This window comes from Saimiri boliviensis, chromosome 8, assembly GCF_048565385.1.
Source record: "Saimiri boliviensis isolate mSaiBol1 chromosome 8, mSaiBol1.pri, whole genome shotgun sequence".
In the NCBI taxonomy this organism is placed as follows: domain Eukaryota; kingdom Metazoa; phylum Chordata; class Mammalia; order Primates; family Cebidae; genus Saimiri; species Saimiri boliviensis.
The window spans coordinates 24,740,240-24,752,283 of NC_133456.1; the positions used below are offsets into that span (position 1 = coordinate 24,740,240).

The window sequence follows — 12,044 nt, forward strand, 5'->3', positions numbered from 1 at the left end:
CTGGCTCCTCCTCACCGCTGGCAAGTGAGTCCTACCGTATTTATTATGGATGAAGAGGTGAAGGTGTGGGACCCAGGATGTGGTGCTCTGACCCCTGTGTTTCCTGCCAGGGTCAGCCCAGCTCGCCGGGAGCCTGACTCTGGGGTCTGGCATGGATGAACTCTGGACTGGACTTCCTCCTTTGCCCCTGGCCTGCACCCAGCACAAGCACCTCTGAGGAACACCCTCAACCTCCAGGATAGTCCAACTTCCTGCGCCCTTCAGCCCGTGCTTGCTTGGAGATGGCTGCGTCTTTCAGCACCCGGATTTTCAGTGACTGCCCAAACTCCCTGCAGCCACCACGCTCTACCTTTCTGGACCCACCTTACACAGCCACACCCAAGGCGGCCCAAGTCCCCACGGCAGCATTACACATTCCCAGAACGCTTACTCTGTGCCAGTGTAGTGACACCTGGCCTGCCTGGATTTAGTCCCCATCCTACTTAGCTGTTCTGGAGCTGACACTGTGACCCGTGCAGGGCCGAGCATCCCAGGTGAGTGCAGAGCCCCTGACCTGGGGGTGCCACTGCTTTGTGGGACCATCACAGTGAGCTAGGAATAGAATCGAGGGGCATAGAGGCAGCTCTGCCGGCATAGACCATCAGCCACATTCAGCTTGGGGGTACACAGCATCAGAGAAGCCTTCCTGGAGGAGGTGGAGTCTGAGCTGCCTCTTTAGGGTGAATCTTTTGACAAGGAGAGGACCAGAAGGGTGGGCTGAGCTGGGGGTACAGAGCTGTGGGAGCCTCTCTGCAGGTGCTGTGTTCAGAATGCCTGGGCTGGGGGTGAGCCATGGGGGTGGGAGGTGAGCTGCTGCTGGGGTGGCTGCTGCTGGGGCCCCTGCTCCTGCTGACAAGGTGGCTCTGATACCTGGGAGCAGGTGGAGCAGGTGGGAGTGGTCTGACGGGGCTAATGCACACCTGGTGCCATCCCCACAAAAGCCCTCAGAATCCTCACTCAGGGTCTGAGGACACCCTTCAAGCCGGCCCTGCCCATCCCTCCAGCCTCCCACCAGGGCTCCCCCACACCTGTGTTCTGCAGACACTCTGGTCTTCTCTCAGGTCCTCCCAGCCATTGCTGGGCCTTAGCACTTCTAGAATGTTCTCCTCAACTTCCGTGCTCCCTACCACCAAGTCTTTGCCCAATTAACAGCATCATATGCTTTGGCTTTGCGCGTCATCTTCGCTGGCTCAGGAAGCTCTCCCTGGACCCAGAGGGGATGAGCCTGCCCTGTCCCCTGTCCTGAGAAGCTCGCACATCTTGGTTCTCTTGTGGTGGTGTGCCCTGTGACTCTCAGAGTTCCTGGCACACTGCAGGGACTCAGGAAATACTTGTCACGTGAGTGGAAGAATGAATGGATGAATCAGTCACCATTCATGTGGTGACCTGAGGGGCTAGCTGGATCCCAGGCTAGAGAGCCCAGGAGAGCAGGGCCAGGGTCTCCTTGCTATCACTGTGTCCTTGGCACCTACCAGGCATCCTGAGTCTAGCAGGCACTCAATAAGTATGTGATGAGATTGTATTTTGGTGTGTTAAAAATTATTTTTTTGTCCATCCTAATTCCTCTTTGACCAGTAGCTCTTCCCCTATTAAAACTTGACCTTGAGACATCCAGTCACCTTGCGGAGGAAAGTGATTGCAGGTGAACAAGAGTTAGATTCTTAGTTTTTCCATTTCGGGAGTCAAATCTTTTAATTTGCAAGAGCCTGGTGTGTACCTATCAAATGCCCTGAGGGTCTCAATGCTTCGCATAGACATGAAGGTGCAGGTGTGGAGCTAGTGAGAGCTTCTCCCTCTCAGAGGAAAAGTCTCCGGGGCTGGAGAAGCAGGAAGGGGTGCGTTGGTTAGCTTTTACCACATAGCAAGACTTCCCAAAACCCAGGGGCTGAAGGCAGCACGACTGACTAATTTCTCACCGTTCTGTGGGTTGTCCAGGCAGTTCTGGTTTTGGTGGGCTCAGCTGGGGCTGGATCGTTGCGGAAGCCTCGCTCACATGTCTGGGCGGCCACCGAGAGGTCCGGTGGAGGATGCCCCCCTCCTCTCCTGAAGGAACCCCACCCAGGCTTCTTCCCAGGCAGTCTCAGAGGGCTGGACAGCCAGGCTCTTCTCCAGTCTCTTCTTGTTTCATTTGCCAGCGTCATCTTGGCCAGGCCTAGGCGGGGTGGGGGTGGAGGTAGAGGGAAGGAGCCCCTACTCTCCTGCTGAGAGGGGCAGAGCATAGAGTCACCTTGTGAGGGGGTAAGCATAGGGAAGTAAAGACATTTGTGACCTTTTTTATTTGCAGCTTACCACAGGAAGAGGAGAAGGATTTGAGTGAGACAGACCTGTGTCCTGAGAACACTCTATGCCCTGCTAGTGTATTCTGGGCAGAGCTGGGGAGCAGGGATGGTAGAAGCCAGGGAAAAAGTTGGGAGATCCAGAGAGATGGCTGTCTTTGTAGCATTTTCTGGAAGACAGCATGACTACGGAGTGGCAGACAAGGCAGGGTGGATAGGGTACAGAACACCAGGGAATGGACACAGTGGGTATTTCTGCTGGACCCCGGGGTGGGGTGAGCAGGACACAGAGCCATCTGGGGACCTAGGCCTGGAGACAAGAGGGCCAGCAGACAGCCCAGGAGATTCCAGGGAGGAAAAACGATGATGCAAAATGGGACACTCTCAGGTCCCCAGGGCCTTGGCACTCAAGGGGCAGCAATCTTGAGCAGGGGAAGCCCAAGCAGGGGTCCAAAACCAACTACAATGCAAGTGCCAGCTGGGAGGGTGATACTGGCAGGGGGGTGACACTGCTGGGTGGGTGATACTGGCGGGTGGGTGACGCTGCTGGGTGGGTGACGCTGCTGGGTGGGTGACGCTGGCAGGTGGGTGACGCTGCTGGGTGGGTGACGCTGGCAGATGGGTGACGCTGCTGGGTGGGTGACACGGCTGGGTGGGTGATACCGCTGGGTGGGTGATACCGGTGGGTGGGTGACACCGTCAGATGGTGACACTCCTGGGGGGATGCCATTGGCAGGTGAGTGACATTGGCGGGGGGATGACACCTCAGGGGGAGATGACACTGCTGGGTGGATTACACTGGTAGGGGGATGGATGCCACCCCGGGGATGGACAGTGCTGGGTGAGGGACTCTTGATAGCCTAGAGCAGGGCTTGGCCAGGGGCATCTTTTTGTTACACAGTGACAAATGTTTAGATATGCTGCTGGAGATTTAAACAATTAAATAGTCCTAGTGATCTGTTTCCATAACAGAGGATGCCATTCTGAGATGTTTTCTATCAGAGATGAAGTTAGCTTCTCTGTCTTTATGTGCAACTTTTACTAATTTGAGGACACAAACGTTTTAAATAACACTTTAATTGATACGGAATTCCCATTTCTTAAAATTCACCTTTTAAAAATAAATAATTCGGTAGATTTTTGTTTGTTTGTTTGTTTGCAGTTGTCACCAGTATCCAATTGCAGAACATGTCACTCCCAAAAAGAAACCACAGCCATGCCCCATGGCTTATCCCCACGGCCTGGAAACCACCAACCTACTTCCTGTCTGCAGGGATGCACTATTCTGGACGTTTTAAATAGATGGAATTTGTCTTGAAGGCAGTGTGGCCCCACGCCCGGCTTCCTCCACCAGCCTTAGGGTCTTCAGGGCTCCCAACGCCATGCTACAGCACTTCATTCCTTGATTCTTTAAGGGCTGAGTAATATTCCACCCTGTGTATGTGCCATGTTGCACCCATCCCTTTGGCAGTTGATGGACATTTGAGTGGTTTCTACTGTTTCCACTTTTATGTCTGTGCAAGTGTTTTAATAAATCTTTGCCTAAGCATTTTCCCCTCATGCTTCAATTTTGAAACACTAGAAAATCTATATTATGTGTATAACATCTACTTTGTAAAATTTTTCTACAAGTTCCCTATGTAACACAAATGCACAGCTTCTTGCACAACTGTTGCTACAGGGCCACCAGGATGTGTCACTAAGGGACTGTGCCATTTTAACCTTGTGTGGGTCTGGGTCACAGTTGCCAACGTGCTGTGCTCCCTGGCTGCTTCTTTGTGAAAAGTAGCTAGGAGGACCAGTGAGGAGACACGCCCACTTCAGGTGTTCAGGGGAACACCTCCTCCCACAGGTGGGTGCTTTGTTCGGGGAGCCATATTCACACTTCTGCATACTTAAGGCAAGATAATATTACTGCCCATTTTACAGATGGGAAAACTGAGATGAAGACAAGTCCAGAGGTAGCAAGAGGCTGGATGAAGATGCACTTCAGGATTGCCCTGGAGGCTTCCCCTGCTCAAGGCTGCCTCCTGCACAGCCCGACAGCCTCTAGTAGCAGGGCCAGGAAAAGGACCCTTGGCCTTGAAGGAGCATCAGCCCATTAGCATCCCTCTGCTCTTCTCCACATGCCTCACAAAGGGAGGAAACCACTATTTAATCTTCAAAGAGATTTAACTTAACTACAGGTAATATAGAGTGTTTAGCATAGAAAGTGAAACTTACTGGAGTCTTCCCCTAGGGTACTGGAATCCACTTTCCCAATGCACTACCTTATCTGAATGGCCCCAGGCAGGCAGTGAGGCAGCTCTGAGGGAGGAGAGCTGGGCGTGTATATAATCCCTGACTTCCCAGAGCCTTGGGAAGCTGAGATCAGACTTGTGCCTATCACCACCACCTGACGGGTCCAGGACACAAAAATCGTCATCCCTGTTCTACAAGGGAGGAAGTGGAGCCTTTGATACAAGTGACGTTCTCCATCACACCGTGGCTCTTGAGGGGCAGGGTCTCAATGGGCTCCCTGTGTCTCATGCCCGCACAAGGCCTGGCTCCAAGGAAGGGCTACACAACCTTCCTGCGAGAGAATGAAATCAGGAGCGAAACAGTAGCTTTGAGAGTCCATGGAGTGCCCAGGAACTCAGGGCCTTTATCTTCCAGCCCAAGCACCAGGGAGCTGATATAAGCAGCTTCGTTGAGACCTGGCTCAGCTGAATGAGGTCGAGTGCCTTAGGTCATGAACAGTACAGAAAGAGCTGTCCCTCTTCAGAGCTGAGCGCTGCAAGGAGGGAGAATGTGGTGGGGGTCATCACCTCCTGCTCCACTCCCCTGGCCAGAGCAAACTGGGCAGGGCAGCCCTGAGGAGGGGCCACTGGACAGCAGAGGTCGAGAGCAGCCTCCCTAGGGTCTGGCTGTTCCGCTCTCCAGTTTCATCGAAGATCATTTGAAAACTGGTCACAACAATATTTCCTGCCTCTTCTCAGCAGCAGTCAAAGGCAGTATCCATGATGTTACACATAATAAATGGCTTTTGATTTACTGGCAGGAAAAACAATATCACCACTGATGAAATCTGATGCCTTCTTCTTACCAGTTAACAAGGGTGGGATCGCTTGATGAAGAATCAAGTGGTTACATGTGTTCATTGACCAAACGTTTATTGAAAAACTGCTTGGGTTGGAATCAGTCCAGGACTGAGAACACTGAGGTGGCCAGGACACTGTCTGTGACCTCCGGGAGCTCGCAGTCTAGTTCCACTCTTTACTCTGGCCACTGGGAAGTTTATGGCTGCAATCTGTAACCCTCATAATTGAAATATTTGCCCTTCTTCCTTTTGTCAGTTCTGATCTTCTATTTCTATTTTAATTTTATCCTATGCATATCCTTTTATTATCAGCTGTTGTAATATACTTTTATATGGGGATAAAAAAGGAAAAGATACAGATGGCAGATTAAGCATACACCCCTCCCCCACCTCCTCCTCCTGCTCCACATCCCTGGAAATGACAGAAAGTATCTTTCTGTCTCTTTGCCTCTCTCATTCTCTCCCCCTCCCATGAATCCAGAATAGCTCTAGAAAACAATGACCAAAGAAGTGCCGTAAACAAGGCAGAGATGCTGAGGAATTCCAGAGAGTTCCAACACAGAGGGACTGGCTGGCTGAAGAATCCCAGGCAGGAGCTGCCCGTGGTGTCCTAAAGGCAAGGCTCACAGACAAGGAGCAGAAGGCTTGGGGACAGTTGCTCAGGTGTCTGGGTGCAGAGCCAGAGTCTGGGTAATTGACAGGCTCCCTCCCCTGGCACCTGTCAAGAGGGAGGCAGGAGGAGGTCTACCTCCAAGCTGGAGCAGTGGTGTGGCCGCTGAAGAATCCTCTGGTGATGGGGGATCTGAAAGAAATGGGGATTTCCAGGGGGGACCCCTTTCCCTGCCACCTCTGCCACAGTAAACAGAGGCAACCGGGGAAACCAGAATTTCATCTATAAACATGAGCATCCATCCCAAATCACCAGACTGAAATACAGCATTCAACAACTAGGGAACTGACACCCAGGGAGATGCAGCTAGCAGCACAAAGAGAAAAGAATTAGAATTAACATCTTCAGAGGGCCAGGGATAAGACAGTAACTGTATGGAAAAGAGCCAGTTACAGTTCTCAGGAATAAAGCCATTAAAGTCAGGGTTCAGTGGCAGGCTGAACAATGAGTGGTCACCTCTGAAGGTGGCTTAGTGAACGTGTCTGCGGAATGAGGAACTCTCCTGGTACAGCACTGAAGAGGTGGAGAGAATGAGAGAAAAGTGCTGTATGAGCTTACATTTTCTAAGTGCACTGGTGGACATTCTATATAGGGTGTATGGAAGGGTTCAGATCCATGACTAAGGTACAGCTTGTCAGACAAAGGGTCATAGCGAGAACATGTAGGAAGGTGCATCACTCAGAGATCCGGGACTAGGAGCTGCTGACGTTATCTCGATGTGATTTGGGTTGTCTCCACGTATTTTCGATATATGTGGGAAGAAAGCATAATTTAAGCAAGGAAGGGTTCTGAGATTTTATGCATGACGAGAGTGTGTGTTTCTCTTCTGAGCAGCCAAGGGGTGGATTGTCGTCGGCTGCTGCTGCTATGTTGTGTGCTCTCAGAATACCTATCACCTTCCTTTGCCAGTGGTAATAGCATCTCCTGTCTTGAGGGAACTCTTGCCCCATTCCATGTGGTCCTGTTAAACCTACTAATTAAGGTCCACCCCTCCCCCCCACAGCCCCCCCCCCTCTCTCTCTCTCTCTCTCTCTCTCTCTCTCGGAGTCACCAGGATAGCCACAGGTCCTGATTGGACTACTAATGATATCCTCTTTGCTTGGGGCAGTTGGAATGTGACCCAAGGCAGACCAACAATCCTTTCTGAAAATATTCTTTAAATGTGATGAGGGAGAAGCACTGTTTCTCTTGGGATTGTATGTCAGGGGCTGCTAGTGGCTGTTTCCTCTGATGCTTGTAAAATTTCTGTCTGAAAAATGGAGCCAGATATAGGCAGAGATTAAAAACAAACAGAAAAATTAAAAAGCTGTTTTGATATCATTGGAGGCCCTCAAGCTAGCTGTGCTTAAGATGGAAACATCCACAGCCTGTCTTGTTAAGGAGCTGACTGACCTCCCACCAAACCCAAACACAAAACCCCAAACTTTCTTGCTTTTAACCATTTTCAGGTGGGTGCCCTTGTGACCAGTATTATCATGACTTATATGAAATCTTTGAAAATAGTGTTGTGTTTGCATATGAATATTATATCTGAATATCTTTCTGAAGTCTTTTCTTGAATTTTCCAGATAGATATTTACATTAGCTACAAAGGTTCGTAGTTTTATTCTTTTCTTTCCAATGTTTACCCTTCGTATCTTTTTCCTCTTTTTTGCCTCATCTATAATCCTTAAGATAATGTTGAGTAGAATGGTAATCGTGGGCATATTTGGTTTGTTTCTGTTTATTCACTCACTCACCATTGATTTAACATTAGCCGTGTGGCAGAGATTGCTCTAGGTCCTGGAAATACAGATGTGAAAAAGATAGACAAAGTCTATCTGGAAGTTTTGAGGAGAAACAAGGATGGAAAAGTGAAAGTATATAGTGGGGAAACTGGATGCAGCTGCACCCTGGAGAATATGAGGTCTTCCTGGAAGAAATCATGCCAATGATAGCCTGTGTCATTCATAATGAAATCTGATGTTTCCTATTTGATTTCTGTTAAATACTCTATCAAAGGTAAGAAAGTTTCTTTTTTACTTGCATTTTACTGAAAGCTTTTTTTAAAAAATCAGTAATGGATGTTTGATTTTATCAAATTCCTTTTTAGCAGCCATGAATATAGTCCAAGCCCTCCTTTTTAGCCTGTTAATGTGAATGACACCAACACACCAACCGCTGTGCTAATATTAAACCGGCCTTGCATTCCTATAGTCCTGCATTGTATTAGCATATTATTCTGTTACTACAACTGGATTCAGTCTCTAATATTTTATTCAGAAGTTCTGCATCTTTTTATAAGTAAAAATTAGTTTAGTGTGTATGTTTTGTTAAGCTTTATGAAATGGCGTTAGAAAAGTTTCCTCTATCTGTATACTCTCAGCTCGTTTAGGTTACATGGGTGTTAATCTGGATGTCAGCTGAGATGTCGTCTTGTCCTTGGAGAGGTCCAGTTCTCTCCCAGGTTCTCTGGGTATTTTGGAGGAGGTGTACATTTTCCCACTTCCCCCTTAGCTCTGAGCTTCTGTTGAAACTGAGGTGGTTCCATTTTTGGATTGTCTTTCTGAGCCATATGGGCTGTTTCTGTTCTGCCTTCGGTTGCTCCTAATGTATGATACATTCCCTTTTCCTTACGCCAGGCAGGTGGGTGTCTTGCAAAACTGTCTGAAGATTTGAGATTGAGGAGGGCTATGTCACAGGATCTCCCAGCAGATAGCCCCAAGGTAAACAAAAGACATCCCCTGTCCTCAAGGCTCCTTTGGCCTCCATAGGAAGGGCCCCGCACACTCACACACTTTCTCTCCCCCAAGGAATGGCCAGGTCTCTGTTTTCTGGGACCCCCAGCTTTTGGCTCCCCCAATTTTATTCCTCTACTCAGGAGGACTGATTTCACTATCCTCTGTTCTCAGCACAGCTCTACTTTTGCATGGCCAGAAACCCCTTACATTTGTGTTGTGCCAACCAGGGCCATCTCCTCCTTTTACGATTTTCTCCTTTAAAGGGACAGCACACAAAAATCCCAATTTCTCTGCTGTTTGGTACTGTGCCACACAACTTGGAAAGCAGAGGTGGCTATCTACACTTTTGATTTTAAATCCTTCTCCCTCTGCATTAGATGTGTCATCATCCAGTGTTTCTTTTTCTTTTGTTTCTTTCTTTCTTTTTTTTTTTTTTCTCTGAGACAGAAATGTTGCCCAGGCTAGAGTGCAGTGGCATGATCTTGGCTAACCTCCCCCTCCCAGGTTCAAGCAATTCTCTGCCTCAGCTTCCTGAGTAGCTGGGATTACCGGCACATGCCACCACGTCTGGCTAATTCTTGTATTTTTAGTAGAGACAGGGCTTCACGATCTCAGCCAGGCTGGTCTTGAATTCCTGACCTTGTGATCCACCCACCTCGGCCTCCCAAAGTGCTGGGATTACAGGCATGAGCCACCATGTCTGGCCCAGCCAGTGTTTTTCAGTTTTTTTCAACTCCTGGGCCAGCTCACTCCATCAATAAAGTCAGAGGCTGGGGCTGGCGCCCAAGAGACCAACATGGCGCCAGTGTGCCTTTGTGGTTTCCGGCTTGTCCCAGTGCCCCACACTTCACATCCACCTCTTCATTACTGGGCATTTGGGTAGCTTCTCGTTCTTGGTTTTCACAAATAATGCTGCCATGAACCTTCTCATACCCTTCTTTTAATGAATGTACGTATGCCATTCAATTGGATGTAGGGCTAGGAGTGGAAGTGCTTGGTCATAGGGTGGACATATGTCAGCTTTAATAGATGCTACAAATCTCTCTTCCACAGAGATTGTACCAATGTACTCCCCCACTAGCAGCCTAAGAGTGTTCCAGAATTTCCAGCACATGGCCTTTTTCTGTCATTTTCATTATAACCATTCTGAAGGTGTGCAGCAGTAGCTCATTGGTGTTTTAATTTGCATTCCTCTGATGATCATTGAAGTCAGGCACCTTCTCCTGCATTTACTGGCTGTTGGGCTATCCCGTTTCATGAAGGTCCAAGTCCTGCTCATCTTTCTATTGAGTTGTATCTTTTTTTATTGCTTTGTAGAAAATGTTTCTATTCTGGGTATGAGTCCTTTGACAGATGTACATGTTCTGAATATCCTCTCCCACTCCGTGGCTTGCATTTTCAGTCTCCTGATGGTGCCTTCTGATGGCTGGAAAGTCTTCAGTGTAGTCCGACTTGCCAATTATATTCCTTATGGCTGAAGGTTTTCTGTGTATCATCCAAGCCATCTTTGCTAACCCCAAGGTCATAGGGTTATTCTCCTAAGTCCTCTTTTCCCCAAGATATTTGCACGGTGCATTCATTTAGGTCTCTGTTCAAATGTCACCTCCTCACAACGATTTTCCTAGACCATCCCATCTAAACCAGGGTTCCCACCGTCACATGCCACCCCTCACTCCACTTTAATCTTCTTCAGTGAACTGAACATCCTTTGACTTTATGTTATATATTAGTTATTATTTTTGTGTTAGTTTACTACCTGTCCTCTACACTAATTGTCAGCTCCGCAAGGGCAGAAATTTTTTATTGTTCACTGATTTAACCCCAGTGCCTAGAACAGTGTGTGGCACACATAGTTGCTTGCTATAGATTTATTAAATGAATGAATAAATAATTGCATTTAGTCCTTACCACTGCCCCATGAGGAAGGGAAGGGCTTACTTTGTTGTCCCTTTGAGTCTAGGGATACTCCTCTTTAAAATCTCCAAAAAGTCTCATCAGCCATTCATACTTTAATATAAACAAATATTTTTGCTCTGCTTTTTTTTGGTGTAACATTTTGCAGATGAGGACACTGAAGCTCAGAGAATCCATTTCAACAATGTTTTTGGAGCCTGTTTATGTGTGTGTGTGTGTGTGTGTGTGTGTGTGTGTGTGTGTGTGTGTGGTGTGTTGTGCCAGGCTCTGGGCTTGGGTCTGGAGGTACAAAGATTAGTAAAACAGTGGTTCTTTGAAGCCATTTTGGGCTTAAGTGGTAGAGTAAAGCAAGGATCTCAGGATCATCTGACTCCAAAGCCCACATCCTCTCTGCTGAGATGTGCAGGGGACTGAAAGTGGGACTTTTCTGGGTGGGAGAATCTGGAACATGTTTGCAGGCTGTGCCCACAGGAGAGAGGGATTAAAGGTAAAGAAAAGCTAGGGCCCCAGGAGGCAGCCAACTCCTTCCCCTGATACCCCTGAGTCCCCCTTTACACCCAGGCCTTCCAAGCCCTGTGGTCTCAGTTGTTCCCAGGCTGACCCCAACTTCTGGAAGGGACCCCTCCAGCAAGTCTCTGTTCCTGGCTCCGTAATCATCCCTTCCCATCAATCTTTCCCTAATAAAATTCCCATTCCTGCTTGAGGCTCTCCTCTGAGAAAAGATCAGTACCAATTCATTTATACTAAAGTATAAAGGACTAGACAATGTTGTGTTGTTCCTAGCAGGGTTTTGCATTTCCCAGAAGGGATCTGAAGTGGGCAGTCCTGTCACTGGAGGGATGACTCCATAATTGTGTGAATTCTGGCCGAATAAGATACTTGGGGAACTAAGAAAACTATGAACATTTAAAACACCATGAAGGCAACAACTCTTTCGTACCTGATTATAACCAGTCTCCATAGTAGCATAACATTTTCTAATTTGTAAAGTCCTTTCATCTCAACCAGGTGGGTCTGAGGAAAGGAGTCTCAGGGAAGTTCACCGTCTTCTGGAAGGCGCGGGGGTGAGGCTTGAGCCACTTTCTGCCTCTTCTGCCCATGTCCTTTCCATGCTGTGTGGAGCTTGGGCAAGGAGAGGCTAAGCAGCTGCACTCTGTGCTCCCCCTGAGAGGCTCTGGATTCCAAGCACTTGATAATTAATGCTAATGAGCCCTGTTAGTCCAGCAAGAGGGAGGGAGAGGGTTCAGCCCCTCTCGCTCTCTGGCCTGCAGTGGCACCTTTTGTACTTATGAGTTGGGCCCAGATTCTTTGGCCCAGATCACTGGATTCTGGGATGACCAGGGACA

At 48.4% G+C, this 12,044-nt stretch overlaps 1 long non-coding RNA gene across 1 annotated transcript in view; it reads left to right on the forward strand.

The window, feature by feature from the left end:
- The first annotated feature begins 442 nt into the window (after positions 1–442).
- Positions 443–12,044, forward strand: part of LOC104650267 (uncharacterized) — a 66,360-nt gene continuing 54,758 nt past the window's right edge. Inside the window, exon 1 of the long non-coding RNA XR_743934.3 lies at positions 443–533. This is a non-coding gene — a long non-coding RNA (uncharacterized LOC104650267). The remainder of the gene's footprint in view (positions 534–12,044) is intronic.